The following is a 26,082-nucleotide window of genomic DNA, read 5'->3' on the forward strand; positions in this document are numbered from 1 at the left end:
GACAGAAAAAAAGTGGAGAAAAAGCCTCAGTTAAGCTTCATATGGCTAAAAAAAAACAAACTCCACTTATGTGTCTTCACTATATCAAAAACAGTGGTGAAAAAAATGAGGCACAATAGCAGCTCCCCCAAAAAACACCTCACATTCAGCATGCCAAAATCTCACATACAAACACTGTGTGAAAAAAGACTGCAGTCCAGAGGCACAGTCAGAAATATTGCAACTTGAGCAAGGAAAAAAGAAAAACGTAACTGTCCATGAAGTCCCAGCTGTCTTCAATCAGGATTACTCCCAAGCCTCACTACCCGGGCCTCGTGGGTAAACAACCCACCCTACGGGAAATCTCCATTTCACTCTTGCTGCGTCAGGGGTGAAAAACTTCCTGCATCAAAGGCAATCCACCATGACCCTCCGTGCAAATCCTTCAGATTTCACAATCAATGTGATGCTGACAGCAGGAAACACTGCAGAACATCGCCCTTATATATTCAAGACTCCACCTTCTAGATACCACCAGCCAATCACTGCTCCTTATATAATTTTACTATAATATATTCAGGGATGGCAACTGTTAGACAAGTCAGAAAAGGTCTGAGAATAACAAATTGTGCAACTGACCTGAAAATACTACAAAATTCATGGAGAGTGATCAAAATAAAGTTTATAAAAATTCTCAAAGATGTGGAACTCTATAAGGAAGGCTTGAAAACCTCCCTTGGGTGAAGAGTTCACCTTCCAGTCATTGTAATTTTATAAAAACTTTGATCACTAACTCCACAGAATATTGCTTCAATCTGTTTCAAAAAAACTCTTGCACATGAAAGTTCTAGTATGTTTGAGAGTCACTGTAGATGATGACATATACAAAAAAAATTTTAGCACTTAGCTTAAGCAGGACTTGGGTTTCCAGATTTATGAAAGGACTTTTCAATGTCAAACCTCCTCTGAAACCACTTCCAGTGATTTGGGATCTCAATGTTGTTCTTACTCAACTGAAGCCTCCATTTATGGCTCATCTGAAATATCTCACTTGGAAAGTGGTGTTTCTCATTGCCCTCACATCTGCTCAAAGAATCAGTGAGCTGCAAGCTTTAGTTGCTGATCCACCTTTCACAGTTTTTCATCATGATAAGGTGGTCCTTCGAACTCATCCTAAATTCTTACCTAAAGTGGTTTCAGAATTTCATCTCAACCAATCCATTGTACTTACAGTGTTCTTTCCAAGACCTCGTTCTTATCCTGGAGAATCAGCTCTTCATACCCTAGACTATAAGTAGGCTTTGGCCTTCTACTTAAGAGCGCACCAAACCACACAGATCTGCTCCTCAACTTTTTGTCTCCTTCGATCCAAACAAGTTGGGACATCCGATTTCTAAGCGAACCATCTCCAACTGGATGGCTGCTTGTATCTCTTTCTGCTATGCTCAGGTTGGACTGCATCTACATAATCAAGTCACAGCCTACAAAGTTAGAGCCATGGTGGCTTCAGTGGCTTTCCTCAGATCCACTCCTATTGAGAACACTGGCAAAACTGCCACCTGGTCCTCGGATCATATTTTCACCTCTCATTATTGTCTGGATGTTTTCTCCAGACAGGATGGCCATTTTGGCCAGAGAGTATTACAAAATTTATTCTCCTAAGTTGCCAACACTCTCACCATCCCATCCTGGTTAGCTTGGAGGTCACTCATGTGAGAATAGGCTGCCTGCTGTCCCTGGATAACACCTGTTACGGTAAGTAACTGTGCTTTTGTTGCTGGGGATGCCAAAGCCCCACCAGTTAAAGAAATCAACTGCAAAAGTCTCCCAAAGAGTGAGGAAGTCATCAGAGTGCCCCAGTTGCCAATGCTGGCACTCCCCAAGCATGCTCAGTTCATGCTTGGGGAGTACAAGTGTCAGTGGTTGGAGACACATCGCTGGTGGAGACACATCTTTTTCAAGGGTCCCACGACAACAAGAGGGCATCCGTTGAAAATCAGGGGCGGGAAACTACGAGGTGACACCAGGAAATTCTTTTTCACTGAAAGAGTGGTTGATCGCTGGAATAATCTTCTACTACAGGTGATTGAGGCCAGCAGCGTGCCTGATTTTAAGGCCAAATGGGATCGGCACATGGGATCTCTTCACAGGGCAAAGGTAGGGGAGGGACATTAAGGTGGGCAGACTAGATGGGCCGTGGGCCCTTATCTGCCGTCTATTTCTATGTTTCTATGATTTCCTCATTTCTGAGGAAGAGAAGGAAGGGGACAACTCAGGCAGCAGATTTAAGCTGACAGGGCTTCAGCTACCCCACCAGCCATTGAATGGGTATTGCAGTGAGAGAGATGGGGACAGGGCCTCCCCCCCCACATTAATATCTCCCTACCCCATCTACTCCCCTCCCTCTATCTCTAGGACCAACTCTTCCCCTGGGGTATCTCTTCTTATTACCCCCCTTACTCCCCTCTTGGCCCTGTTCCAGTTCTCTCAATTCCCTCTCTGCCTGGTCTAGCATCTCTCTCCCCAACCACAGCTGCTTTTTCTCTACAGCAAGCCTACCTTTGCATCCAGTCTTTGGCCCTACTGGCCAGCAGTAGCTGTACAGAAAGGCTGCCTGCGGCCTACACCAGGCCCTTCCCTCTGACCTAGTCCATCCCTTTTGACACAACTTCACATCTTCAGAATGGGAGAAGGGTCCAGTGCAGGCTACAGGCAGTCTTTCTGTACAGCTGCCGCTGACCTGCAGGACTGAAGACAGGATACCAAGGTAAGTCGGGTGATGCACAATCTGAAATTTTTTTTAAAAAAGTACATTGGTGTTACTGAATGTGAGGACTATAAGCTCTGAAAAATTACAATCAAGAGCAATATATTTCTCAAATTATATTCTAATATATAAATTTCATTTAATTATAATATTTCCCCACTGACACTGATAGTATTTGTGCTGGAAAACAATCACTGCAGGTTCCTCTCTCATAGGATCTAGCTTCTGCAACTACATGTCTGATTAAAACGCTGCACCTTCATCATATTCAACAGAGCCTGGAAATTCTTTAGAATTACCCAAATCATATCCAAATCAGAATATATATATATATATATATATATATATATATATATATATATATAATTTAAATAATGAAAGACCATATTTTATCTCCTCAGGAAATGTAAAGAAACTAAAAACTGCAGTGGTTTTACAAAGACTGCCATTGCCACATTTGGAGCGACAACTGATGTCATACACCACAGAGAGGCTAATTAATAAATAAGGAGCTTATTCCAAATTTACAGATTTAAATTTCTTTTCTATAAAAAGCTTTTATTTGGAGCACTCTATTTACCATAAAAATATTATACAAGACCATAATTTCTTTATTTGCAACAATTGCATTAGAGACACACACAAAAACAAGAATGCAAATAATAGCTCCCCCCCATACTATGTTGCAAACCATTTTGATCTAGTAATATACTCAGAACAGGAGTGATCTTTAGTTGTTCTTGCCCATGTCAGCTTTACTCTCAAATTGGCTGCCCTGAACTCTTGCAGCAGTCTTACAAGATTGCTACTAGAGGTCATGCCAGCCATTTTGAGAGCAAAGCCAGCACGGACAGGAATAACTGGGGATCACTCCTGCCCTGAGACCACCAGGATTGTCTACTTATAGGTACTCTCTGAGAAAAACAGCAATAAGTACAAATTTTCAGCGTTCACCAAAAACACATTGTCAGTTTCTGCAGAAACCAAACCATGGCTCTAGCCTTTGGCAAAACCACACAAGGAAAATTAATTTGTGCCAGTTTTGGCACCATAACCAAAACAGAAATTTAACCAGCCTCTATTATGTATTATAAAACAAAATTTATCACCACAAAAGAGGGGAGGAAAGTACAAGCCTCAATAAGTTAGAGGTAATGAATTTAGAAACATATAACATGACGGTAGAAAAGGGCCACGGCCCATCTAGTCTGCCCACACTAATGGCACACCCCTAACTACCTCCATGAAGAGATCCCACATGCCAATCCCATCTTTTCTTAAAATCTGGCACGCTGCTGGCCTCAATTACCTGTTGTGGAAGATTATTCCAGCGATCAACCACCCTTTCGGTGAAGAAATATTTTCTGGTGTCGCCATGAAATTTCCCACCCCTGATTTTCAACAGATGCCCTCTTGTTACCGTGGGTCCTTTAAGGAAAAAGAGATCCTCTTCCACCTCGATACGGCCTGTGACATATTTGAACGTCTCGATCATGCCCTCTCTCTGCGTTCCTCGAGTGAGTACAGCTGCAACTTACCCAGTCGTTCCTCATACAGGAGATCCTTGAGTCCTGAGACCATCCTGGTGGCCATTCACTGAATCGACTCAACTCTCCACACATCTTTTTGATAATGCGGCCTTCAGAATTGCACACAGTATTCCAGATGAGGTCTTACCATGGATCTGTACAACGGCATTATGACCTCGGGCTTACGGCTGACAAAACTTCTACGGATACAGCCCATGATTTGTCTAGCCCTGGATGAAGCTTTCTCCACTTGATTGGCAGTCTTCATGTCTTCGCTAATGATCACCCCCAAGTCACGTTCTGCTACAGTCCTTGCTAGGATCTCACCATTTAGGGTGTAAGTCCTGCATGGATTTTTGCCGCCAAAGTGCATGACCTTGCATTTTTTGGCATTGAAACTTAGTTGCCAAGTCTTTGACCAATGCTCCAGCAGGAGTAGTTCCTGCGTCATACTGTCGGGCATTGAGCTTTTGTTGGGCACTGTGCTTTCATCTGCTCACCGAACCGAACTCATGTAGCCAAGTTGGTCAAGGTACTCATTCTCCTATGGGAACTCATAATAATCTTAAAGGAAAGCTTTATTAAAGTAAAACACTTTCAATGTAATGTATAGAAAGTCAACTGGTGGGTAATATCTAAATGAACAAGAAGATGTGAAGCAACAGATGATTGGGAAGAGCATAACATGCATGATGGGTGTCCAGTATAGAGAGAGGATTTATAAGCAAGTATTAGAATTCTTAAAGGAATTCTATAATAAATTGGTAGCCAATGTTCCTCTTGTAGCATCAAATTTTTTTAATGTACTTTTTTCATCTTTAACAAAAAAAAAAAGCCTTCAAATACATAGATATGGAAGAGAGAAACAATCCCCAACCCACCCCAAATCAAAATTCAACTATCCTAGGTCATCCAAACAACCTCAGTCCTTCAAGTACGGTATTATCACAACTAAGAAAACATTAAAAGGCAGAAATAATACAGAGCTGTGTATGTCTATAATTGCTGAGAAGGGTCTCTCCATTGATTGTGTATCCAGTTTTCAATGCTGTAAGTTTCATTGTAAAGACAAATAAAATAAACTTTTCTCAAAAGTTCTTCCAGTGAGATGCTATCAGTACTTTTCAAGCAGTAAATAAGTGACATGCTAAAAGTATATCTCTATAGAAATAGAAGGGTGTTTCTCTTGCAATAAGCAACACACCACATCCTGTAGTTACATTTCTCCAGTAAGAGATGTATATGTGTATAACTGCCTCCAAAATTCTTTAATTATAGAACAAGTCCAAAAAGTCTCTCACTGCACCACAATTTCTCCAACACCGAGCACTACCTGATTTATAAATCTTATATAAATGCTGTGGGGTGTAGTACTACCTATAAAGTACTTTATGCCCATTTTCATTCAGAGAGCTTAGAGGAGTGTGGGACATAGTGGTTAGAGTATAGCCTCAGCACCCTCAGGTTATGGGTTCAAACCCCGTGTTGCTCCTTGTGACTCTGGGCAAGTCACTTAATCCTCCACTGCCCTAGATACGAGTACAATAGATAGATTGTGAGCCTCCCAGAACAGATAAGGAAAATGCTTGAGTACCTAATTTCTAACCCATTCTGAGCTCCTTTAGACAGACAGGCTAAAAAAAAATAAAATAAGTAAATAAGAAACTCTCAACACATTTTTAAAACTTCATTTTCAAATTGCAGAATCATATTCTTGGTCTAGATCTTGTTCCCATTTTTTTCCGTATATTGTATTACAGGATTTGTATGTAACACAAATGCAAGATATAATCTAGTAATAGACTTTTTACAGTGACCCTTTTTATCGCTTGATCCAGGAACGTGTCACACAGACAATTCATCACTCACCTTTTCATAAAGGAGATCTCTCAATTGAGTATATTAAAAAAAGTCAGGTATGGCCAAAACCATACTCCTCCTGTAAGGTATCCCAAGATCAGTCCATTTTCAGTCCATAATTGACTGAGGGTACACAATGAATTCTTTGCTCAAAGAAATCACTCCAGGGGCTTATACAATATGGCTGTAAGACCATGAAAAGGGTATCTCAATACCATCTAAATTAGCCATCTAAATTAGCCTAAGAAGTTGCAATTTTGGAAGCCAAGGTATGGCCCATAGTGGGACTGTTGGTAACTGTTCTAAAAGTATCAAAGTTTTAGAAATTCTATTTCACTGTAATCTGCAGTTGTGCTGCTTGGAAGAGTCTAAAATTAGGCACCCCCATACTTCCCAATTGTTTCAATTGATATAGAACCTATCTACCCTTGGAGGTTTCTTTCATCAAATATATGAAATCTGAATCTTTCTATTCAGATTTCTAAAGATCAGCTTTGGAATAAAATTTGTCTCCTTATCTGCCTTCACATACAGTTTAAGCTCCTATTGCTGACCTACAAATGTGTTCATTCTGCTGCCCCTCAATATTTCTCTTCGCTTCTCTCTTCTTATACACCTCCCAGAGAATTCCGTTCCTCAGCTCTTAGCTGTACCCTTTCTCCTCCACTGCCAATTCTGCCTGGAATAAATGACCTGAATTTGTCCAAGCCCCTTCTCTTACCCTGGTTTAAAAGCAGACCAAAAACCCACCTTTTTGATAAAGCCTTCAATCCATAACCCTACTCCTCCTCTGCCCACCAACCAAGCCAGAAGATTAACGGTTCCCCTTAACTGTATCCATGACATCCTGTTTGTCTTGTCTTTTAGATTGTAAGCTCTTTCGAGAAGGGACTGTCTTCTTTGTGACTCTGTACAGTGCTGCGTAAGTCTGGTAGTGCTATAGAAATAATTAGTAGTAGTAAAGTCATAAACAAGTATAATAATTTAGGCAAAATTATTTAGATGGCAGCAGCCTGAGCTCAGCGTTCTAAGTTTAGCTCTGTTGTGTTACAAGTTTTCCTCTCTTACCTTATCATGCCTCATACAAAACGAAACGAGACTACACTCTACAGTTTCTAAGTCTTCTAAGGAAGTTTCAGCTCATGTAAGTAGCCTCATACAAAACGAAAGGGAACATTCAAAGCTGCTCCCTCAGCGGTAAAGACATCTTCTTCTCAGCACCAGCAGCCGATCTTGAAGTACGCCAAACTCAAAGGTCCCACGGGAATAGCTGGAGAGCTCTCCGCTGTACCTCCAGGTGGGAAAGAACCCGAGGAACTGGAGTTTGATGTCACCTTATCACCTCTGGCGTCCATTCCCCCACTGAAACCTGTTGTTGCAGGGACTAATCTGCGAAGATAATCTCACGGGGAATCCCAGTATCGAGGGACTGGAGCTGCTGCGAGTGCAGATGAACAAGATGATGCTGAAGTAACATCTAAATCTGCAGTGGTGACTTTAGAGAGCATATGGTAAGCTCTCCTGAGACTAGACTCTACAGTTTCTAAGTCTTCTAAGGAAGTTTCAGCTCATGTAAGTACAGTAGACAATTTGTACAAGAAAATTAAAGGGCCATTCCATGTCAAATGGACCAATACTGAAAACTGCCCATGCTCAACCCCCTTGAAATCCAACCAAATTTTACAAGGGTGTTGTCTAGGGTCTCAAATGAAACTCTGCAAAATTTTTTGGATCTATCTAAATTTGGTCAGGAGCAAGGGGTGGTTGAACAAAAGCAATCGATCCACTCCCATACCTCGTGTGACCTAAAATGCCAACTTTGCTTAAGCAATGCAGCATAAGGAAACTACCTAGGAGTCCAAAATTTTGCAGTTTGGTACAAAACCTTGGGGCAGTTTCTGTGCCAAGTTTGAAATCTTTTGCGAATGTGCTTCCATTTCTACAGGTCAGCAAAATAGGCAAAAAAAATTCACAAATGAAAATTTTTGACACAGTTTAGCTCCATACTGCTGCTGGTAGGTAAGTCAGCTGAGGGTATAACTTTACCAGCAGACATGTACCATGAGGTACTTCCAAGATTTGCAATATGAGCTTGTACAGTCAAGTAGAGCTGAAGATATGACCATCCAAAAATATGGCTTTATGCATTTATGCAAATTTTAATTTTTTTCACTCTTAAATGGGGTACATAAGAACATAAGAATTGCCGCTGCTGGGTCAGATCAGTTGTCCATCGTGCCCAGAAGTCCGCTCCTGCGGCGGCCCCTAGGTCAAAGACCAGTGCCCTAACTGAGACCAGCCCTACTTGTGTACGTTCCGGTTCAGCAGGAACTTGTCTAACTTTGTCTTGAATCCCTGGAGGGTGTTTTCCCCTATAACAGCCTCCGGAAGAGCGTTCCAGTTTTCCACCACTCTGGGTGAAGAACTTCCTTATGTTTGTACGGAATCTATCCCCTTTTAACTTCAGAGAGTGCCCTCTCGTTCTCCCTATCTTGGAGAGGGTGAACAATCTGTCTTTATCTACTAAGTCTATTCCTTTCAGTATCTAGAATGTTTCGATCATGTCCCCTCTCAGTCTTTCAAGGGAGCAAGGCCCAGTTTCTCTAATCTCTCACTGTACGACATCTCCTCCAGCCCTTAACCATTTTAGTTGCTCTTCTCTGGACCCTTTCAAGTAGTACCATGTCCTTCATGTACAGTGACCAGTGCTGGACGCAGTATTCCAGGTGAGGGCGTACCATGGCCCGGTACAGCGGCATGATAACCTTCTCCGTGATCCCCTTCTTAATCATTCCTAGCATCCTATTTGCCCTTTTTCGCCACCAATCATTTAATCCCTTCACTTTCAATCACATCCACATTGTCTCCATTATTAGTTTAGTATAAAAAGGAAAATATACCAAAGAATAAAGTCTGGACACAAAAGTAGTTTGTCCAAAAGGACATAATATGACTTAGTAAGATTACCATACTCCATATCAAACAATCCTTCCCATGTTCCCAATCCAAACAACAGTAGAACAGGATAAACGGCTATATCCATAAGGAGAGGCAGTGGAGCTCACCTTGCAGCACCCATATAAATCCACAGATTATGATTATTTATAGATAGATAGATAGAGATAGTCAAATGTTGGATAGCGTTTAACGTGGTTTACAAGTGTTTTGCAAGACAAGCAAAATATTCTTAAATTTTAACAGGATAAGTGTTGTCTTGCAGTACGAGCACATATACATACGTCGCATCAAATACGCACAATATAGCGCGTCACATCACTGCGTCTGAACGTAATACATGCACCTGCAGTTCAAGCGCGCACAACATACGCACATCTCACTTTGAGCGTGGCTGAACATAATAAAAGCATCACACCCAATTCACCCGCAGTGTAGGACTGTTCAAAACGAGTGAGATCTTGCAATACAAGTACATACAATACTGTATTTTCTATTAAAGTTTCCATTATATCCTATTGGAAAATTCGCTTTGATATACGAGCATGCTTCTGGAACTAATTATGCTCGCAAACCAAGGTACCACTGTACATATAAAGTTTTCAGATGTGGTCTATTTTATTATGAACAACAAATGGTGGCAATCTGATCAATCTTCAATAACATTGGCATTGCCTGGAAAAGAGAAAAGACATGTATTTCTAGACGATGGCAATGTAAAGTCAGATTTTTGTTGCGTCAGTCTCTTCTTTTCCACTCTCACTCTCTGCCACAGAGGGCAAGGTTTTAAAAGAGAAATCGATTGTTGTACTTAAGATAGTGTTCGATTATCATCTGGAGCCTCCAAAATACATTGTGCTTCAGTTCATATTTTACCAAAAGTAGTTTGCCTTGAAAATAAAACACTAATGCAAATGGATGGTGCCATTTATATTTAATATTTTTGTCTCTGAGCTGTAAAGTTACAGGTTTCAGTTCTGTAGTGCAACCATGCAACTGGTGTTTAACCAGCTAGATCGAAGTGTGTGCGCACAGAGTCAAGTTTTTAATGCAGACTTGAAGGAATAATAGATGCAGCTTGCTGAAGAACCAAGAAAAAAAAAGTTTTGTAGGGCAGATGCTGGATAACTAAAAAGCTGTAACTGACCTTTAGTCATATTTTAGATGGAGGCAAAGCAGTCAGCAGACTGTTCAGTTGATAAGGCCAGAAAGTGGGGCAAAAAAAGCTCTACCACAATATCTGAAGACTGGAGGGTGGCCAAACCACCACCAATCTTTAAAAAGGGATGAAGGGAATGGGGACTTGTATACCGCCATTTGTGGCTTTGGCATTTCAAAACTGACATTCAAAACAGTGGGCACTGGAGGACTAAGGGCTAGATTCACTAAAGCTTCCGATCCTTTCCCGACAATTGCAAAACTAGTTTTACTGGTTTTGCGATCATTCCCTGACCCGATTCACTAAACTGCTTACCACTCAATCAATTATCTGATCCGGTCCTTTGCAAATGAGTAAAACCCCATGCAAAATAGCCAAGCGATTGATTCACTAACAATTGCTTGGCTATTTTGAATCGGGTTGTACTATCATAAAACCCGAATGCTGCAGACCTGTCGGTAACTGTTACTGATAATCAGAAGGAAAACACACAGATCACTTCACAGTATATCCAACCCACAATGAAATAACCATCAAAGAAATGGATTTTTTTGGATAATGAAAAAAATGTTTTTAAAAGATTTTTTTTTTTACACACAAGTGTCACAATTTATGAATAACTAAATGTGATATATAACTCATACATTGCTCAAAGCTGTTCATACAGCATCCCAGCTTATAGACAAACTCTCCCTAGTAATAAGTAAACTAGGAGGTTGAAGTATCATATAGAGGCTGCAAGCTCAGTACATAGAACCTCTTGTTATTTCAGGTCCTTATCCTAGATATATGAAATGCCATATAATCATTTATGTCAAACCTCCATCCCACCCTTAAATGTAAACTTTATTTCTATCTAACTAGGGTTAAGACTGTTTTAATTTATTCTATTTTCATGCCACAGACAGCAGCAAATCTCCAAAAAAGGGGAAAAAATTTTAAAAAAATATCTGCTTTGAGGAAAGTTTAAGTTATATATCACATTTAGTTATTCATAAATTGCGACATTTGTGTGTATAAAAATATTTTAAAAACTTTTTTTTTTGTATAATGAAGAAAAACCCTTTCTTTGATGATGGTAACTGTTATCGTCAGGTCTGCCTGTTTTTTTTTTTTTATTAATTTTCCCTCCTCCCCCCCGACAAATGGCCAATCAGGAACTTCCTTAGGCTCAGCCCTAAGGAAGTCCCTGATTGGCTCAGGCGTTTCAGGCCCCTTCCAAGGGAGGAGCCTGGGGCACCTGAGCCAATCAGGGCTTTAGGCCCCTCCCTGTGCATCAAATGATGCACCGGGGCTGGGCCTAAGGCCGGCATTGCGTTGCGGGCCCAGCAGAGGAGAGAAGCAGGAGGACTTTGTGGTTCCTCCTATACCCTTAGACTGGAGGCCTAAGAAGCAGGAGGGACTGAGCACCATCCTGCTCCCAAAGTTTACAGGGGAGGGGGACAGGGCTGTGGTCAGGGATGGAGTCGGGGCATTCACCAGCGTCAGCATGATGACAGGAGGTTTGGCATCTCTCCTGCAATATTTTGGATCATTGGGTTCAGGGGAGCGCCAATTGCAGGAGAGAGTCGGCATCCCTCCTCCCATAATTTTGCTGTGGTGGCAGCGGGTGGCATTTTTTTTTTGGGGGGGAGGGGCACCTTGTCGAAGGGGCTTTTAAAATTTTTTATTTTAATTGGGCAGTTATTTTGTGTGTTTAATACACACAAAATATCTGCCCGATTTAAAAAATAAAACTGGCAGAAGCCCTGACAGCAGTGATAGGAGGCTGCTTCTCCTGTCCCTACTGTCAGGGCTGCCCCAACTCAATCACTCACTGAGCATGCAATTGCTGTTTCAAAATCGGCCAACAGCGATTCACAACCTTTAGTGAATCTGGGCCTAAGTGACTTGCCTAGAGTTACAAGGAGCAGCACAGAGGTTTGATTTCACAACCTCTGGATACAAAGGCAGCAGTTCTACCAGTGAGCCAGACACTTCCTCCTAGGAATACTAGACTAGTGAGCTCCATATCTGTGCCAGGCAAAATAGTTGAAACTATATTAAAAACAAAATTACTGAATATATAGACCAGCGATTTCCAAACTAGGTTCCTCAAATTCTCTTCAGGGGTTGTACTGGTTGACAAATCTTATTTATTCACAGGGCTCCTCTAAACTGCATGCAATAAAACTGCTATGTGAATATACAAAGTCTTTATTCTAATCAAAAAATTGTACATAGTCAAAAATACAAGCATCAATTAATGGAATCACAAAATTAAAGCAGAACACCTATCAACATCTAGCAGTCCATTAAAAAGATGGTATAAATGCCACAGAAATTTTCAATTTCAAGTTCCCCTGAATGCCCAACTCCACAGGATTTGTTGCCTCAGAGAATCAGGTAAGAATGAATTTGTGCTTCTCTGTTAAAATAGGTTCAAGCACTGCTGGGCTTCTTAAAAAGAAAAAAGCTTTTCAAAGCACTGATTCTACAGCCCTACTTCTCTTGGCTGTCATGTCATTTTGAGAGAGAACATCAGCACAATGAGCAGCCAAGGGAATTAGACAGTCATTATATAATTTGGTTATGTATTTTCTTGTTGAAACAGATTAAAATGAAAACAAATATTAGCTTGAAAGGATCTAAGTACATGCTGCAGACAGTAAGGAATAAAAGAATATAAAAATAAAGGAATTCCTGTATAATAAACGTAAGCCAGAAGGATGTTTAACTGTTATTTTGCTACAAATAGGGATGGGGGAATGGGAACTTGTAGACTGCCTTTTTGTGGCTTTGACACTCAAAGCGGTGGGCATTGGAGGATTGAGTGACTTGCCCAGGGTCACAAGGAGCAGCCCTGGAATTTGATCTCACAACCTCTGCGTGCAGAAGCAGCAACTCTACCAGTGAGCCACACCTTCCACACCAACACTGCTCAAAAAGAAGAGGGGAGACAGCCTTATTGCTTAGCATTACAAATTAGCTCTACAACTAAATTCTATATTAACTGTAAATATTTAAGTTGGTAGAAAGTAACTGCAGCCTGAAAAGAATTATAGCAATACAGCTGGTTTATGACATGAGTATGGAAGAGTTTTTAAGGTCTGGCATTAAGATATGGTTTAAGCTTTCTTTACAGAGGCTGACTGAAACTGTTTTTGGTTGAAACCACCACCAAAACTGTCTGAAAGATTTTGGCCAAAATCGAAATTGATCACTTAATTGAAACTGAAAACTCAGATTTGGTTGTGTGAATATGGATTACTGCTGCCCAATTCACCAATAAATTTTGGTGAATCATTTTGCTTTCAACAACAAAAAAAAAAAAAAATTGGACTCACCGATTCAGTGAGTCCTGAGTCTCCTGACATACATCCAGGTCTCCTAAAGCAGCAACAGTGGTGGCGGTAGCCAGCAGAAAGAGGCAGCACGGTGAACAAGCAAAACATGGCCTGCTCCGCTAAGGCCTTCCCTCTGCATCACTGATGACATCACTGACAATACTTTCAAAAAACAACAAACCCAATAAAGAAAATGTCAAAAACTGTGAAAAATATATTCTTTCAAAAATAGGCTCACTGGGAGATCACGTGTAGAGATATTATTCTGTTAAATTCAATATCACTAAACTAAGTTGTATAATAAGTGAGTTAAGGTCCTGAGTATTCACAACTCATATACAGGAAAATCCTGTTCACCGAGTTGTAAGCTCCATAATAGCACAAAAGGGTAAATTAAGCATGAAATATCCTTGGACCTTATCGTGTATGTGCAATCAAAGAAATGGTTAAAAAATCAAAATAATATGATCTCTCCAAGTGTGCGCTCTCATGTAATTATTAGAGTCATGATGTCAAATCACAGAGGTCCAACCTCCTGATAATATCACCTTGTTGTGAAACAGATTATCGTATATACTTCATTCAATAGAAATGATGTACTTATCTCCAAGAGCGTTGTCATTAGCTGTTTATGCCATGCTGAATAGGCAAAAGCTCTGCAGCGCTCCTTTTCAGAGGAGCAAGCCTCCTTCCTCATGAGCAGTTGCACTGAAAGAAGACGATGGAATGCCAAGAAGAGAGGATTTCAGGTTGAATCTCAAGTTGAAAACGATGCTTCGGCATGAAGAGTACACTTGGAAAGATCATATTATTTTGATTTTTCACTGTTGCTTTGATTGATTGCATATACACAATAAGGTCCAAGGATGTTTCACGCTTAATTTACCATTTTGGGTTATTATGGAGCATACAACTCGGGGAACAGGATTTTCCTGTATATGAGTTATTAATACTGAGGACCTTCACTCACATATTATACAACTTAGTTTAGTGATGTTGAATTTAACAGAGTGATTTCTCTACACATGATCTACCCGTGAGCCTATTTTTGAAAGAATATATATTTTTCACATCACTGACAGCACAGCAGAGGGAAGCCCTGGCAGGGCAGGTTGCAAGCAGCCTGTTCAGAGCACTGCCTCTTCCAAATGGCTTCCATCGCCGCTGCTGCTTTAGGAAGCCTGAAAGTATGTCAGGTCTCGGGGGCTGGGGGGTTAATCGGAAAGTTCTGCACAGGAGGGATGGAAAGTAGCTGCACATGGATGGAGAGATGCAACAAAGAGGTAGAAAGGTGTGAGAGGGAGAAATCTTGCATATGGTAGAGGGGAGGGAGACATGTATGGAGAAGACAGAAATGTTGAACATAGGGTGGAGGGCAGGGAGAGATGGAGCATGAGGAGAGAGAGAAAGAAATGTTGCACATAATGGAGGGGAGAAAGAGATATAGGTGCTGCATGGAGGGAATAGATAGCTTTGGCCCAGGGCACAAGGCAGGGAGAGAGAGAGAGAGATTGAGAGAGTTGGGTAAGTTCATGGTGACTCCAGAAAGTATTTCTTCACTGAGAGGGTGGTCGATCATTGGAATGAACTCCCACGGCAGGTGATTGAGGCCAACAGCGTGGCAGATTTCAAAAATAAATGGGATATTCATGTGGAATCTCTAATGAGGTAAGGGCAGGGGGTGGTGAGCAAAATCAAGGAGAAGGGTCAATAGAGTGGGCAGACTTGATGGGCTTTGGCCCTTTTCTGCCGTCATTTTTCTATGTTTCTACTAAAACCTGTTATTCCCTGTTTTTACTGAATCTGGATACAGCATATGGAAAGTGGTTACCAGGAAGAAAATTCTCCAAGGATCCACTGAGCAGCTTTATGATTTTCCAAAGAAACTGAGGAAATTGGGATAACTGAATAGGTCAAAGTCTTAAAATATAATCTTATCTAAGCCTTAGATTTATATACCGTATCATCTCAACTCGGTTTACATAAGACTTCAACAAACAGGGAATCAGTTTAACCAGTATGTGAATTACTACACAAAAGACAACACTCCTTAGTACCATTTCCCAAAAACTGTTGAAATAGCATCGTTTTCATCGATTTATGAAAAATCTGGAGAGAGAAAAGAGTTCTAATATAACTAGGAATTTCATTCCAAATCATTGTAAACATATATGAAATGGAGCGAGAGATATTATCAACAAATTTTATCCCTTTCACTGAAGGAAATGAAAGTTTGTACTTCTGAGAATTCCTTGAAACAGATCAATTAGAATTCCATTTTAGAGGGACTATAGGTAAAAATAGACCATGGATAATTCTGAATATCATACAAGTGCATTTAAATCGGATTTACTGTGAGAAGAGAGCATGTCAGACAAGATCCGAGCATGTGATGGGAGCTTACAGAAATGTATAGTGGGAATCTACTGTTAAAAATAAAAGGGAGCGAGTAAGTCAGAGATCGTGGTGGACAGTTGAAATGGCAAGAGATTATGGAAGGCGGTGTTTGGTTAGCTTCGCATAGTCTATTAGGGTTGTCTTGCTGATTAGCAAGTTGTAGAGAAATGTTTTCAGTTTTCTTCTAAAACCCAGGTAGTTAGGTTCTGATCTCGTGTCTGTGGGGCATTGTCCTTGTCCAAAAGTGTTCATAGGGTTCCCAGAGAGCGTATCCGGAATTTATCCCAGGACAAGCAGGTAGGCTATTCTCATATATGGGTGACATCATCAGCGGAGCTCAGATGCAGAAGCTCGCAAGCAGACTTGCTTGAAGAAACTCAAAGTGTTGAGTCGACTGCACCACGCATGCGCGAGTGCCTTCCTGCCCAACGTAGGGCACATCTCCTCAATTCTCAGTTTCCCGCGGAGCAGAGAAGTCCGTCTTTGACTCTCTGCGTTTAACTTCGTTACTTCGTGCCTTCTCTGAACCGCAGTTTGTATTTTTTTTTTTTTTTCACTAATCGCTGTTCTTACTTTTTCTTTTATTTCTAGTTAAAAAATAATAATAATAATTTTTCACTCTTCTGTCCGACTGCTGGGGCAGGCCGCTCGGCCGCAGCCCAAGGGCTTCGATTTTGCAGCAGCCGTTTTTCCTTCTATGTCCCGGCCTGTAACAGGCTTCAAGAAGTGTAGCCAGTGCCAGCGTGCGATTTACCTTACGGACCCACACCATCGGTGCCTCAAGTGTCTTGGGCCGGAACATCAACCGAAGTTGTGCGAGCGCTGTGCTACTCTTCAACCTCGAGCCCTTAAACGTCGTCGTCTTTTGGTGGAGAAGCTTTTCGGGATGGATTCTTCCTCTGATCCCTCGACTTTGAAGGCGACCTCGGCCTCACCTTCGACCGAGACTCCTCCTGTTTCCACCTCGAGCCTCATCAGACCTTTGTCGTTTGCAGCGGCTCTCTCTTCGACGACATCTGCTGTATCTTCCCCTGATACCTCAGGTCAGATAGCTCAGCAGAAAGTTCCAGCGGTGGTACTCAAAGTGCCTAAGAGTTCCAAGTCGAAGCACATTTACACTGCCTCGGTGGAACCTCCAGCCAAAGCAGGTGGTCCGGTTTCAGACGCGGATCCATCCTTGCCGGCTTCTTTCCAGACCATGTTGGAGAAGCAATTCAGTTCCTTACTAATATGGGACCGAAGCTTCTTCCTCTCATCCAGCCTGGGCATTCTGCAGACTCCCGCGAGGTCGAGTCGCTTCCTTTGTCTCAGTTTGAGCTTACACACTCTTTGCAGGGAGCAGAGTCTCTGCGAGTGTCTGGTCTGGCATCTAAGCACTGAAGCAAGGAACAGAATCTTTGCAAGTGCCTCGGCAGGAATCTTCACACTCTATACAAGGAGCAGAGTCTTTGGGAGTGCATCGAGGTTCCTCCATCAAGCCTCTGGAGCTTCGATCTACAGCCTCCAGTCCTATCCAGTCTTTGGTAGTATCGGCTGCTTCTGTCTCCGAGGCGAAGTCTCCTCGATCTTTGAGATCTGCTTCCAAGCACCGTTCTCATCGACAATCGAGGCCTTCATCGAGGAATACTTCCAGGCATAGTTCTTCTTCTAAAGCTCTTCCACTAAGCCTCGATTTACTCCTACTTCGACTAGACCGCCGACTCCTCGATCGAAGTCTCCACTTCCACACCTTGAGGATGCAGTGGTTTCGATTGCTTCGTCCAAGTCTCCAAATACTCTAAGGAGTACCTCTGGCAGAGTCACTTAAGCTTCTTCTTCACAAGCTTTTGTCTCAGACTTTTGCCAGATGCCTGGAGACTCCTTATACCATTCCAGCTGTTACAGGCAAATTGGACTCTAGGTCTAAAACTGTACATCACAAAGGGTTTGCTAACTCACAGTTATCTCATCAATCCCTGCTTGTGAAGTCCTCCTTAAAGAGGTCCCATCCTTCCAAGGTCTATGCCACCGTTCCTCCTGGAAGGAAGGGAAAACTATGGACAAATTCGGACATTGCATCTATCAAAATTCTATGATGTCTTCTAGAGTCCTCTATTATAACTTTCATTTTATTACTTACTTTGAATTCCTCATAACTCTTTTACCTAAATTTCTGAGTTATTTGGATACTCAAAAACACTTAGAATTTCAAAAAATCATTGCTTCTTTATCACAACTCAGACTACATCTACTTCAGTCGTCTTATGATGCCTTCGAGTTGTCTGCCCGGGTGGCTGCTTGCTCTGTAGCCATGCGTCGCCTTGCTTGGCTTCGTACCATTAACATGGACCCCTAATCTTCAGGACTGCTTGGCCAATATTCCTTGTGCAGGCAATGACCTCTTTGATGGATCTATCGAGGCAGCCACCAAGAAATTGTCTGAACATGAAAAATCCTTTGCTTCTATTGTCAGGCCTAAGCCAAAGCCAGCTCCTGCCAAAACTACACGTCCCCCTCCTATTATCAGAGGCGTTTTGCTCCAAGGGCGGCTCCTTACAATCTCCCTCCTCCTAAGAAACAGCAGCCTCAGAAGCAACAAAAATCTCAACCTTCTGCTGCACCTAAGGCTTCACAACCTTTTTCACTGTCTCAAACGGAGCATAACCTCCATCGTTCTGTCTCTGACTTCTCTTCCTCCTATATGATGGATGGATGACAATTACATCCGACCTCTGGTACTGACCATCATCAGAGAAGAATACTCTCTTCATTTCACTCAGGTTCCACCAGAGCTTCCTCCAAAAGAGTATCCTTCCAATCCTTCCCAGATTGCCCTTCTTCTTCAGGAAGCTCAAGCTCTGCTTTATCTCCATGCCATCGTACTAGTTCCTCTGGAACAGCAGAACAGGGTGTTTTACTCCCGTTACTTCCTTGTTCCGAAGAAGACGGACGATAAGCGGCCCATTCTGGATCTCAGGGCTCTCAACAAATTTTTGGTCAAAGAAAAATTTTGAATGCTGTCCCTGGCATCCCTTTATCCTCATCTCGAGCAAAATGACTGGTTATGCTCGCTGGATCTCAAGGAGGCCTACACTCATATTCCCATTCATCCAGCCTCCCATCAATATCTCAGATTTTGGGTGGGGTATATGCATTATCAATACAGAGTGCTGCCCTTCGGCCCGGCTTCATCTCCCAGAGTGTTCACCAAGTGCCTGGTAGTGGTATCAGCAGCTCTTAGGAACCATGGTCTTCAGGTATTTCCCTACCTCGACGACTGGCTCATCAAAGATTCAACATCTCAGGGGATTATTGTAGCGACTCAACGGACTACCTGGTTCCTACAAAGTTTGGGATTCAAAATCAACTTTCCCAAATCCCAACTTCAGCCCTCACAGAATCTACAATTCATCGGAGCTGTTCTGGATACTATCCAACTCAGAGCATTCCTTCCACAACAACGTCTGGAAGCTCTTCTTCAACTCTGTCATACAGTGTCTTCCCGCTCTTCCATCTCAGCAAGACACATGATGGTACTCCTGGGACACATGGCCTCCACAGTACACGTGACTCCCTTTGCCAGACTTCACCTCAGAATTCCTCAGTGGACCCTGGCATCTCAATGGACGCAGGTTTGCGACCCACTTTCGACACATAACAGTCACTCCTTCACTGAAGCAGTCTCTCCATTGGTGGATGCTCTCTTCCAATCTCTCCAGAGGCTTACTTTTTCAAACGCCCCATCAGAAGGTCCTCACGACAGATTCTTCGACCTAGGCTTGGGGCGCTCTTCTCGATGGTCTCCGTACACAAGGCCACTGGACCAGTACAGATCGTCAGTGTCATATCAATCTGTTGGAACTCAGAGCGATCCTCAAGGCTCTCAATGCTTTTCAACATCTTCTTCACGACCAGGTAGTCCTCATTCGGATGGACAACCAGGTCGCTATGTATTATGTCAACAAACAGGGAGGGACGGGATCTGCCTCCCTTTGTTAAGACGCTCTGAAGGTTTGGGACTGGGAAATTCGCCACAACACCTTCCTCAAAGCTGTCTACATCCAAGGGGTGAAGAATTGCTTGGCAGACAACTTTGAGTCGTCTTCTACAACCTCACGAATGGACACTCCATTCCTCGCCTCTTCATCACATTTTTTAACAGTGGGGAATGCCTCAGATAGACCTCTTTGCAGCTCCCCACAACTACAAACTGCCTCAGTTCTGCTCTAGGATATACTCTCCTCATCACCTCGAGGCAGATGCTTTTCTTCTGGAATGCACGAATCTCTTCCTGTATGCATTCCCTCCATTCCCTCTCATTCTCAAGACTCTTGTCAAGTTAAAGAACGACCATACCACCATGATTCCGTTTGCTCCTCGGTGGCCAAGACAACCTTGGTACTCCCTTCTACTTCAGCTCAGCAGCAGGGAGCATACCTTCTACCAGTTTTTCCATCTCTGCTTACACAGTCAGGAATCTACTTCATCACAACCTGCAGTCTCTACACCTAACAGCTTGGTACCTCTCAACATGACTCCTCTTCAGTTTTCTCAATCTGTAAGAGACGTTTTAGAGGCTTCTAGGAAACTTACCACTAGATAATGCTATCACCAAAAATGGACTAGATTTTCTACGTGGTGTTTTTCTCATGATAAGGAGTGTCAACATTCCTCCATATCTTCTGTTTTGGATTACCTTTTGCACTTATCCACTTCTGGCCTCAAGTCCACATCGATCCAAGTCCATCTCAGTGCAATTGCGGCTTTCCATCAGCCTATTGAAGGGAAACCCCTCTCTGCTCATCCGATGGTTTCCAGATTCATGAAAGGACTTTTCAATGTCAAACCTCCTCTCAAACCGCCTCCTGTGGTTTGGGACCTCAATGTTGTCCTTGCTCAACTGATGAAGCCTCCATTTGAACCAATTGACAAGGCTCATCTGAAGTATCTCACTTGGAAAGTGGCATTTCTCACTTCTGCTCGAAGAGTCAGTGAGCTGCAATCTTTAGTTGCTGATCCACCTTTCACGGTGTTTCATCATGATAAAGTGGTCCTTCGCACTCATCCTAAATTCCTCCCTAAAGTGGTATCGGAATTTCATCTCAACCAATCCATTGTTCTTCCAGTGTTCTTTCCAAAGCCTCATTCTCATCCTGGAGAAATAGCTCTTCATACTCTGGACTATAAACGTGCTTTGGCCTTCTATTTGGAATGCATCAAACCACACAAAACTGCTCCTCAACTTTTTATATCCTTTGATCCAATTAAGTTGGGACATCCTATCTCTAAGCGACCATCTCCAACTGGATGGCTGCTTGTATCTCATTCTGCTATGCCCAGGCTGGATTACCCCTACACAGTAGAGTCACAGCCCATAAAGTTAAAGCAATGGCAGCTTCAGTAGCTTTCCTCAGATCTACATCTATTGAGGAAATTTGCAAGGCTGCTACTTGGTCCTCGGTTCATACTTTCACTTCTCACTATTGTCTGAATACTTTCTCCAGACGGGATGGACAGTTTGGCCAAACAGTATTACAAAATTTATTCTCCTAAATTGCCAAATTCCCACCATCCCATTTGGTTAGCTTGGAGGTCACCCATATGTGAGAATAGCCTGCCTGCTTGTCCTGGGATAATAGCACAGTTACTTACCGTAACAGGTGTTATCCAGGGACAACAGGCAGCTATTCTCACAACCCACCCATCTCCCCTGGTTGGCTTCTCTGCTAGCTATCTGAACTGAGGAGACGCGCCCTCGCGCATGCGTGGTGCAGTAGACTCGAAACTTGCGAGCTTCCGCATCCGGGCTCCGCTGATGACGTCACCCATATGTGAGAATAACTGCCTGCTGTCCCTGGATAACACCTGTTACGGTAAGTAACTGTACTTTCTTCTTCATCAAATACCTGTTGAAAGTACGGAAATCTAGAATGGGATGTAGACTTCTGACCCTTTTCGGTATGAGGAAGCATTTGGGGTAGAACCCCTGGCCTCTCTGCAGAAGGGGTACTGGTTTGATGGCCTTGAGCTGCAGAAGAGCCAAGAGCTGTTGTTGAAGGATGTTGGTCTGCTGGGAAATGAAAGAAGACTCTTTTGGAAGATTGTTTGGAGGTATGTTCCACAGGTGAAGAGTATATCCTTGTTTTATAATCCTGAGAATCAAGTGTCTGATGTGATGAGGGACCAATGAAGATGGAAATGTATGAGATGGCCTCCAATTGGTACAGTGGAAGGGGGAGATTGTAGCATGCTGGCTAAGTTCTCCTGTTGTGTCATCTGCTGTCGGGTCATCTTCTGTCTAGGTCTCTATGTAAGAGCTCCCAACATAGTGGGCGATAGTAAATATCTCCTTTTCTCATATGAGTAGGAAGGGTATTTAGGATGAAGTACCTCTTGGGAGGCTGATTTCTGGAAGCTTTTGAAGCAGGGGGAGTAGACATGTTCTGCTCATATCTAGTGATTTTCTGGGTAGTCTCCTCAATCTTCTCACCAAACAACTCATCTCCCAGGCATTGTATGTTGGTCTTGCACATTCTGATCAAGGTCCAAGACCCGCAGCCAAGTTGCCTTCTTATAGCAATAGAAAGGGCTGACACACTAGAGGTTACATCAAAGGCATCGAAAACCGATCAGGTCATAAACTTTCTGGTTTCCAACAAATTTTGAGATGTGTTGAAGTTAGCATCAGGGAAAAATTGTTCAAATTGACTTAACTGTTGGATTAATGACTTTATGTAGGTCATGTAAAAATTATAACTAAGGATCCAGCAAGCATGGAATTTTGAAAAAGACGTTGCCTAAACTTATCCAGGGTTCTCTTCTCCCTTCCTGGAGGAGTGCTAGCATAAGCTCTGGAACTGCTAGCTTTCTTAAGTGAAAACTCCACCAGGAGGGATGGATGTTGCAATTGAGGTTTATCAAATCCTGGTCAAGATTATACTCTATAAAGAGAATCCAGATTTCTGGGAGTTACTGGGATCAGAAATGGGGCTTCCCAATTTTTAAACATAGTATCCTTCATTAGGTTATGAAAACACAGTTTCAGTCTTTGGAAATCTGGTCAAAATCCAAAGTTTCAAAGAGCTCTGCCCTGGGTTAAGACTCTGACTCAATTTTCACTGGAAGAGCCTGGCCCATCTGATGAATGATGTAAAAGAGACTCTCTGGAAGTGATCTCCTACAAGGTAGTGGTGGAAATGGGTTAGAGGATAGACCATATGATTCCTCTGCCGAGATGTCCAGGCAGAGTAGGTATAATAAAACAAATCTTAATCATACTGCTCAAAGCCTGGAGGTGGTGATGAAGTATGCATGCATCAATGAAAAGACCAGCGTCAGCTATGATGATGGTGTGAGTGTCTGGAAGCACTCCTGGATCGTCGACTGTGCCAGTTTAATGTCAAATGGGAGGAAGAACTCCAACATCTGAATGTCCTGGTTCTCAACCAATATTGATGGGGAGTGCTTCACCTGGTCCTCGAGGCCCTTGAGGAATGATGCTCAGGCTGGGCTGGTAGTGGTGGTGTCACAGTAATAGCATGAGCTGCAACATGGAAGCCAACACTTTCCACACTAGTTCCCTGATCTTTTCCTGGATCAATGGCACTAGTACCGGTACCGTGATGGACATAAGTACAGTAGATGCCAAAGGGTGTTTAGGCATGCCTGAGAGGCAATACCACCTGCAGGGAAGGAGAATAGATCTCTGGGTGTCAACATTTGGAGTGCTTCCTTGGAGTCTATGTCTGAGAAGATTCTGATGATCTTCTGGGTGGAGAAGCATGCTTGCGCTTCTTAGCTTTCTTAATAGGAGACGAAGCCGATATCGAGTGGGGCTTCGATGTTGATGTTGGTCTCTAAGCTTCGAAGTCTGAGATGGAAAACATCCTTGATATTTCCGATGATGAAATGAAAAGCTTTTTGTACTGGAGTCATCTAGCCTTCAAGGCTCGTTTTTGTAACTGGCAGCAATGCTTACAGGATTCCACCCTGCGATCAGGACCCAGACACTGGAGGCACCAAATGTGCGGATCAGTGCCCAAGATGGTCTGCTTGCATCGCATGCACCACTTAACCCGCTAGAAGGCTTGGACAGAGGAAAAAACCACCGATGTGAAGTCAAAAGGACTTAATTGTCCCAGGGAGATTGAGTAGATCGTATACTGAAAAACAGTCGATGCTTCCAGCCTAAAAATAGGACCCGCAGGGCCAAAAGGCCCAAAGACAAAAAATGGGAAAAATAATAGAAAACAAAGAACAAGATAAAATTAGGAATGAAAGAAAATAAAGACAGGAAGGCACAAATAAAGGCAAAAATTTGACACTTTGGGGTAGCTCCATAAATACAGCTTCTAAGCTCTGTGGAAAACAGACCTGATGGTCCCGTGAACTGACAAAGGGCGGGAAGGCACCAGTCCATGTGTGATACGGACAGTCTGAAGATTTATGAAGAAGTTTAAAAGTGATAGTACACTTTTGTACCATCCGTACCGGAGCTCTGTGGATGACGTCACCTATCTTTGAGAATATGCTGTCTGCTTGTTCTGGGATAACTATTGCTACTTTGGAAGGTGGTATAGGTTGAAGGAGGGATGTAAGAATAAAATGAGGGAAGGGGAGACGAGATGTGATCTGATCAATAACAGCACTAAAGGCTTGAAATGGTTCAGAGGGCGACGAAAATGATAGGAGGTGTACGACAAAAGACGTATGAGGAGAGACTGGAAGCCCTGAATATACCTTAGAGGAAAGGAGGGACAGGGGAGACATGATACAGATGTTCAAATACTTGAAAGGTATTAACGTAGAACAAAATCTTTTCCAGAGAAAGGAAAATGGTAAAACCAGAGGACAATTTGAGATTGAGGGGTGGTAGACTCAAGAGCAATGTAAGGAAATTCTTCTTTACAGAGAGGGTGGTGGATGCCTGGAATGTGCTCCCGAGAGAGGTGGTGTAGATGAAAACGGTGACTGAGTTCAAAAAAGCATGGGATGAACACAGAGGATCTAGAATCAGAAAATAATATTGAAAAACTAAGGCCAGTACTGGGCAGACTTGCATGGTGCAGGATGGGCTGGGGAGGGCTTCAATGGCTGGGAGGGTGTAGATGGACTGGAGTGAGCTTTGACGGAGACTTCAGTGGGTGGAACCTAAGAACAGTACCGGGCAGAGCTTTGGATTGAAACAGCTAAAAAGAAGAACCCCCCCCCCCCCCAACAAATTGTTAGATTGAATCAGTTTGGGCAGACTAGATGGACCATTCGGGTCTTTATCTGCTGTCATCTACTATGTTACCCATGTTTCACTGGTTCTCTCGGCTGAATATGCGTCACCACTTTTTTGTGCTTAGTATCTGTCAACACTTTTGACTGTTATGTGCCAACAGATTCATTGATAATTTTTCCTCCAATTTCGACACAAAAGGCTATTTCTTACAAGGTGTTTGGCGCTAAGCTGGCAGACTTCCTTAAAGTCTCACATGAGGAACTAACTTTCAGCCTTGATGCAATTAGATCTATTTTTGCCACTGTGCAAAGTTCCTGTTAAGCTTGAGGGAGAGCTGCACCTTCTTGTGTTACATGTGATTTGTCAGACAAAGCCCATTTCCCTGCAATGAACAAGATAGATAGAACTTAATTTTGACAAAGACCACAAAACTTATGTTCTGCTGTGCTAGTCCACACTCATTTTATGATGTACCTCTGTGAGGGTCATCTTCCATAACTTAGCCAACAATGCATGGAAAATCACGGGTTGCAAGAGCCAACTAGCATAATGGACATAAAAAACAGAGGTGGCTCAAGCAGGAACTGCTGCTCCATTTCTGTACTGTCAGATTATTGTTGCTTGTGTAATTAATTTCATACTGGTTACTAAAAGAATAACATGAAGATAATTACCCTCTAGCAAGTGCTCTTCAAGGACAGCAGGTCAAGTACTCTCACATTTGAGTGGCATTATCGCTTTTCCCCAAGCTGAAAAAGCCCCTGAAAGGGACCAGATTTCAGTCAAGAGAAGACATCATGCAGAATGTGATGGACCAGTTGCAAGCAATCTCAAAAGAGGTGTTCCAGCGCTGTTTCCGACAGTGGCAGAACTGTTGGAAGAAGTGTGTGGCAGCCCAAGGAGAT

General features: G+C 42.7%; 1 protein-coding gene across 6 annotated transcripts in view; it reads right to left on the reverse strand.

Annotated features, from left to right (window-relative positions):
- The window catches only part of PTPN12 (protein tyrosine phosphatase non-receptor type 12), a 179,321-nt gene that overhangs the window by 1,119 nt on the left and 152,120 nt on the right, over nt 1-26,082 (reverse strand). The window lies entirely within an intron of this gene.

Source organism: Geotrypetes seraphini, chromosome 9 (assembly GCF_902459505.1).
Source record: "Geotrypetes seraphini chromosome 9, aGeoSer1.1, whole genome shotgun sequence".
NCBI classification, from domain to species: Eukaryota; Metazoa; Chordata; class Amphibia; order Gymnophiona; family Dermophiidae; genus Geotrypetes; species Geotrypetes seraphini.